This window comes from Borostomias antarcticus (assembly GCF_949987555.1).
Source record: "Borostomias antarcticus genome assembly, contig: scaffold_65, whole genome shotgun sequence".
Taxonomy (NCBI): Eukaryota; Metazoa; Chordata; class Actinopteri; order Stomiiformes; family Stomiidae; genus Borostomias; species Borostomias antarcticus.
The window spans coordinates 310,318-318,189 of NW_028176587.1; positions in this window are offsets into that span (position 1 = coordinate 310,318).

The following is a 7,872-nucleotide window of genomic DNA, read 5'->3' on the forward strand; positions in this document are numbered from 1 at the left end:
CCTCACAATAATAGCGCAGGTCGGTCTGTCTTCTCCTGTTTACTAGTTGTCCACGGCTCAGCGCGTTGCATGTGTCCACTGTATTGGCTTTCAACAACAGCATTCTCGCTGCCCACCCACTGGCATCGCTATGGAATACAAGCGCAATTAGCAATTGAATAGATGAACCAAGTTATATGCTACACACAAAATAATTATGAGGGACCAGACCTTGAGGGACCAGACCCGATCTTAGCCTACCTCTCTTGCTTTGGACCATTTTTTATTAAAAACCCCTTGCTCTTGAGCAAGGAGCACAAAGCGACACCGGCAGCTCTGTTCTTTACAAGCGGCGCGAGCTGCTGCTGGTAGTCCATATCTCTATCCGCGTTTAACCATGTTTCATGTGACTGCTTTGCTCGTTCTAGCTCTGCCCTCCGCTCGTCCTCCGTGCTTTCCGTCATACAGTCTGCGTCGAGGTGAACTTTCAAGACGGCATACGCCTTGTGGCACCGAAGGCAACATATGGCGTTCTGACTAGCCCTGTAAAAAGACACAGCTGATGAAATAAATCAGTTTTCACTGTTATATTTAGCTATGACTGTGACACGTAACGCCTGTGAAAACAGTTTTAATTTGTGAGGAGAAAATGCAAACTTACATCTCTGTAGCAGCTAGGTCTATAGTTGACTTACACTGCTGGAGCTGAGAAAAGAAATTAAATAGGATTGAAAACAACAGTTATTCATGTCATTCCCAACATCTCCATTTTCAATGATAGGAGGTCAGAGGTGAGAGAGAGACAGCTAGACACCTGGAGCAGAGAGAGAGACAGAATAACGTAAAAAAAAAATCAACATGTAATTAAATAGTAATGATAGAAATTATAATGGTAGGTAGAATTTTGAACATTTGTCAGATCTTTTCTATCACTCGCTGTATTAGGATAATGATAATTAAGAGGAAAGTAGGCCTAGTGCATAAGACAATTTTTAATCAGTATATAGCCTAGATCAGTATTAGGTCTATACGAAATAGGGTGTAAATGTTTGCGGATGAAGGCAAAATATGGCTCTCTGTCTAGCCCTGTAAAAAGACACAGTTGAGGGGAAAAAAGCAGTTTTGTTCCTGTGTTATATTTGGCTATATTTTTGTCGAGGTTTAGCTGTAATATGTAGGCTACTCTAGGGCTGCTCGATTATGGCAAAAATCATAATCACGATTATTTTGATTGATATTGAGATCACGATTATTCAACACGATTATTCATTGAATTATTTTTTTTTTAAATCAAAAGTTTTAACATTTTCTTAACATATCAAATTATACATTGACTTTGATAACAATTAATTTATTAAATGTTAACTGGCTTTTCTTTTTAACAATGTTCTTTGGATTAGATACATTTCTCCCATGGGAGACAAATTGTTAACCTTGACCTTGATAAATAAATAAAAGTGCCAAAACTGATAAATAAAGAGGCTTCAAAGCCCCGCCACCACCACAGAAGAAGACTACCTCGGAAAAGTAATTTCACTATGACAGAACGCGTCTAAATAAGTTATTTATTGGTAGCGCCTAGGCTTCAAAACCCAGCATTTGTTAAAATAGACCCTTTTGCTTAGGTAAGTGAAGTTTCATGTTTATCTGACACTTGTAAATATGAGCGCCTCTCCTAAATAGACCGACACCGATTTATTTAGACGGCGAAGTGAATGGACCAGCAAAGGACCGTTGTCTGCATGAGAGAGCGGAATGGGACAGCGGGACTGAGAAGGGCTACTTTGACGCAGCTACGACTGCGTAGCACATTTAAACACCGTGTCAACTTGGTCCAAATCTGTCTCCGCGAACCCATAGTGTTTCCACACCACTGACGTGGTTTTAGCTCTCGTCCACCAGCGGCTCTCTTTCTGCTGCCATAATTAGGGCCCGAGCACTGGCGGTGCGAGGCCCTATTGAAACTCGAAGGATTATTAGGGCCCGAGCACTGGCGGTGCGAGGCCCTATTGAAACTCGAAGGATTATTATTAGGGCCCGAGCACTGGCGGTGCGAGGCCCTATTGAAACTCGAAGGATTATTAGGGCCCGAGCACTGGCGGTGCGAGGCCCTATTGTATTTCGAAGGATTATTATTCTCCTACCTTCTCCTTCTTCCAAAACAAATGCATTTTTGGCGGCCTAAACATCGGTGAAAACGGATGAAACTTTGCAGATATGTCAGTCCCGGTGAAAAATTTGATAATTCATGGGTGACAGAAATGGGCGTGGCAAAACGGCTCAAGAGCGCCCCCTGGGAAATTTCAAATGGCGAGCCCCACCTTTCAGTTTGATGTAGGCGAACGAAATTCGGTGGGCATATGTAGTTCATCGAGACACACTAAAATGTCTCTTGGATCTATACCCAACATGCAATAGGAAGTCCGCCATTTTGCTTTTAATGTGCCATTTTGTCCTTGTTTTGACCATTTCCATTATATACTGTAGCACATGTTCATACAAGCAAATGTAGCACACAGTACTTTATAGAATAAATAAAATTAGTATATTAGATGATGGTATTAAAAAAATAAGAAAATAAAACAGGACGTATCATATATAATAAAAGAGAATATAAAATAAGAAATAGGAAAAAAATACAAATTTGGAAAAAACACTAGATAGATAGATAGATAGATAGATAGATAGATAGATAGATAGATAGATAGATAGATAGATAGATAGAAAGAATATGTAGGGGTGGGTCGTATGCCCACCTCCCTTGTTCTCTGTAAAGCGCATTGTGTTGCCTCTGGGTATGAAATGCGCTATACAAATAAAACTTTGATTGATTGATTGATAGATAGAACGCGCATAACAACCACGACAGGTTTGCACTAGTAATCATAAACTTTAATTCTGTAAATATATTTTCATGACTGTATTGAGTTCATGTCCTGTTGTTTGTAACGTATAATTTTTATAATAAATTATGCAAACAATCAAAAAAACTGCAATAAACTGGTGAATCATTTGACTGGATTGAATTCACTTGACCCATCAGCCAATCAACAAGATCATTGATGTCATGTGATTGTCCTCCATTTTTGGCAGACCCTTCCAGAAAGCTTTGATCTAAAGCTACAATCACCAAGATGGAAGCAGTAACAGATCTCGCTCTAACATTGAGCCTGTGGGGAACCAAGCGCCTGAAATTGTCCCTCTGTTTTAGATCTGTAATTAGCTACAATAAGTGGATTGTTTCATCATTAGATCTGATGCATCCACGTTGGCTGAAAACATATTCTATGGGAGGTTTAACCTATGTTGAACATATGTTTATAGGTTTTACATTGGAATGATAAAGTTTTTAGTCTGTCTCCAGGTAAGTCAATCCAAATGAGTCTCATGGAGAGGTGTCATCCTGGCAGCTCCCTCCTGGGGGCGCTGCTGCTCTGCTTCTTGCCCATGTCTTGACTGTGCTGTGCTATGGAGGAGTGAGCAGTGCTATCTCTGGCCTAAAGCAGTCTACCTCATATCCTGCAAGTCCAGGGGCATATCTGACGCCACAGTCTGACTGCTGGGACCAGATAATCGTCCCTGTCATGTGGTCCGAAAGCACTGCTATCTGGCTTGACGGACCAATGTAACTGAAGGAAAGGAGAGGGAGAGAGGACTTGACATAACCATGTGTGGTGCCTAAACGAGGACAAACTGTCCAGTAGTATTCAGCTTGTATAACAGGAAATATTGTGGTCTAGGAAAATGCATGTTGTTTGCCCATGTTTAACAAGCAAACAGATGCGTAAGGTATTGGCACACATCCTGAGGGGCACAAAGCAGAAATAGCACCATTGTGTAGCATAATGGTTTCACTTAATAATGTCCACCAATATCCACAGATAATGTCACCATATTCTAACTGATGTCACCTTCACCTTGGCAATAATTGCTGTCAAGTAGACTGCAGGTCACAGTAATCAGCAAGCCCTTGTTAGTCATAACTACAACAGAGCTATGCTTGTTCCCTTATCTAGTCAAAGATTTGAACAATCCATCCCTACCCAGACCAGTTATCTATAACAGTATTGACTTCCACTGTCTAATGCATTCGAAACTGACAGTGAGAAGGGAACTAGAATGTGTATAGAAGATAGAAAATGACCAGTCTGATCAATTCTTTTCTCAAGATACATCAGGCAAGTGTCTGACAGAATTCCTTCAGCAGAGATGATGGGGGGGAATCATGTCATCAACACTGGAGACTGCAGGGCTGTTCTAATGTGACTATTTCTTTCCATTTGAATGCTAGCTAGTTCTGCCAGAGAGATGTCCTCTGATCGTCCGCCATGCCGTTGATGAAGAACACTGGTGTGATGCTCCTGCTGCCCTGTGGTGCCAGTCAACTAGTGCTGGCTCCAGCTTCCTGAGCCCCATCCGGAAACCTCAGGTAAGAGTATGCTGATGAAGAAAGAGGAGGAGGATGGTGTATGTGTGTGTAAGTGGTGGGGTCTCTACCCATCTTTCGCAAGAGCCGGACCCATCTCTTTAAGAACACCTGGGCTGCTCCTCCACTGACATCTCCACCGTGTAACTCTCCTCAGTGGTGCTCACCATTATCCAACCCTACCGTACCCGGGTTATTTTACCGTACCTGGGTTATCTTACCATACCCGGGTTATCTTACTATACCTGGGTTATTTTATCGTACCTGGGTTATCTTACCATACCCGGGTTATCTTACTGTACCTGCGTTATCTTACCGTACCTGGGTTATCTTACCGTACCAGGGTTTGTTTCCACTGGGCCAACTACACTTGTTGCTTGTTGTCTCATTTGATGCTGCTGTATAGCTAATGTTTTTGATTTAAAAAGAAGAGTGAAATGTGAACCTACAGTAATGCAGTAGGTTACATGACAGAGGCATGATGGGTAAAAAAACGCCTCCTCTAAGAGTATGAATGAGGATGTTTGAGAGGTTTTCATCCTAAGCAACCTGCCCAGTGGGGAGTGTGTTCTTTGAAGTACAGTAGATCAACATAGCTACTGTGCGACTGTAACAGGTGTCAAAGCTGTGTGCTGGAAAAACCTTGTTAGTGCGCCGGTAGACGCACATACTGTACAGACTACCTACTGGCTACTGCCTCAACTCTTTACTTTAGTTTAAGCGCTGTGTAATTAATTACTACTATGGAACATTTTGTGTCCTATGTATTAGGTTGAATGCACTTTTGTTTGTTACAGAGTAAACACAACGCTGTATGCACAAGGGCCATGAAGATACCCACATTTAGTTTTCCAACTATCATTCCTCTATCAGGTTCGAACATGCAAACATCCTTTATCAAAACATTATTAAAACCTGCTGTCATCATCATTGCTGTTCGGGTCATTTTTCTCTTTCAAAATGATCTCTCACCCATTCTTCAAAGAGTGCTCTGGTAACAGGTCATTGAGACTGACTCCCCAAAGAGACACCAGTTTGACAGGCAACGAAATCACCTATACAACTTGATAAATCTCACAGTTGTTCTTATAGTAGTCTGACTCAACGGGTGTAGGTTTTGGCAATAAACCTCGTCATTCGTTGTCACACTGCCCAATCAGTGACGGCGCAAATTAATCTGATTCGGCCGAGAGATTCTCTTGGCACAAATCAGATTAAATCCAAACTATTTTTCAAGAGCACCGTCGCTGCGTCCCCCCCTATTGCAGAATGGTAATATGTCCAGCCAGACCTGTCTCCGGTGCTGGCACAGCGTAAACGAAGTGTGGAGATAGGTCTGGCTATGCAAGACTATTTTTATAGTGACTCATGACCTGAATCTACAGCAGGACATTGTCCATTCAAGTTGTACCTCAAACAAGGTCCAGTAAAGTGGGGCTGTGACATTCACAAGAGAAAAACACTTTTATATAAGCATATTTTCACCTGAAAGCTCTCTGCCTCTGCTGTTAGTGTTCCCTAATCTCCTGCCGTGGTTGGGGCTGGGTGCCTGTAGGTCATCTCTGGCGCTGCTGCAGGTGGGCTAAGTGTTCTACTCTACTGAGCATTATTAGTGGGTCAGGGTCGAATTGCTCCAGCTAGCATTGCTCACAGGTCAGGGACCAAGTGCTTTATAGCTCAAATGGAGTAGTGAGGTCACTGAGGTAGAGTAAAACAACTCAAGACACAAATTACAAATGAAGAGGTTATGACTCATGTTAGCCTGCATGGACCACAGGATGCCCCCTACAATCACTCAGATGAGAGTGCTGGGGCTGGCTCTCTCCACAGTGTGAACGCAGGCTCCCTGGTTGCTTCTTCCTTATTTGATTAAGCCTTAAGGAGAATGGTTGTCCGCTTCTCTCTAGGCTGCCATTATTAAAACACCCCACTAGTATAAAGTTATTGACTGACAAATCAGTAGATGGTATAATGGGACTGAGATTGGGACTGAGCATCAGAATATTGTTTTATCATCTATTATTTGTCTCCCCGTTCTTTCCTTAGCCACCTGCTGGCTCAAATGAATGATTTTTGACGCTATTTACATTTGTGGGAATTTAAATAGATGTGTTGCTGGTGTGGAGGACTGTTGATGTGGACAATGTTACACCTAGGTCTAACCTAGACACTGTGTTAAAGGAGTAGTAAAGGGAAAATGCATGTTTAGCCCTGTTTTAAGGTTACTTATGATCATATACGATTCAGATCAAAACGTTGACAAAACTTGCACTTTTGATAAAGTCTGATAATTGCTCTACCACCGTTTTGGTCATACAATGGATGTGGGTGGGCACCTTGAAAAATCATTCAAAAACATGTTAAACTCTCGATTTCAAAGACAAGAAGCTCACCGAGGGGGTAATTGGTGTCCGTTGGTGTTCTGACATCAAATTAGCCGCAAAGTATGAATCCTGTAGGGTTTTATTGATCATTTTATGAAATCCATTGACTTGTATAGAAGCGACCATTGTAGGTGTAGATCAATCCGCAGAGGGGGTTCAGAAAGCGGAACTACTTACGGTAGCTATTGTTATGTTGCTAGGCTACCTAGTTTGCGGAAGTTTACACACGTATGTGCTGCGACTAAATAGTTCTATGCTAAATATTTTAAAAAGCCTTTCCAGATGAACTAGAATCTTACTTTATGCCGAATTATGTCAGAACGCCAACTAACGCCTCGGTGAGTGTCTTGTCTTTGAAATTTAGAGTTTAACATGTTTTTTGAATGATTTTTCAAGGTGCCCACTCACATCCATTGTATGACAAAAATGGTGGTAGAGCAATTATCAGACTTTCTCAAAAGTGCTAGTTTTGTCAACGTTTTGATCTGAACTATTATATATGATCATAAGTAACCTTAAAACAGGGCTAAACATGCATTTCCCCTTTACTACTCCTTTAAATAAGCATGGGGAACCCCTATTGGGAAAAGTAAAGTGAAAGTGATCTTCAGTATGTGTTCAGAAACATGAAATCATCAGATCAGAAATGTGAAGTAATTCAATTCAAAAGCAAACTTTTTCTGATCCATGAGGAGAAATGGGCTGCTGATATCTGATACTTTCTAAACCTAAACTTCACACATACTCTTATTAAAGCGAACTACAGCTCCGAACCATGTGTGCCTGAATCTAAGAGCCAAAAGGTCAGTTTGTGCACAACTAGGATCCGGGTCCCTCCCTCTGGAAATGGAAACAGGCAGATTCAGTGGAGTTCCGGAAGAAGAAAGGTTGTGTTCATTATGCACACATACTTGATGGCTCTCTCAAGGCCAAACCTAACTGTTTAATTTGGAGAAATGCATTTTTCCTTCTGAAGAACCAATGCTCTTTTGTGAGTGGAATTAAATGAGGGTAGATTAGTCATTGGTACAGATGTTTCATAGAAAAATATTTTTGACTTAACAAGCGCATGAAAACAATGCA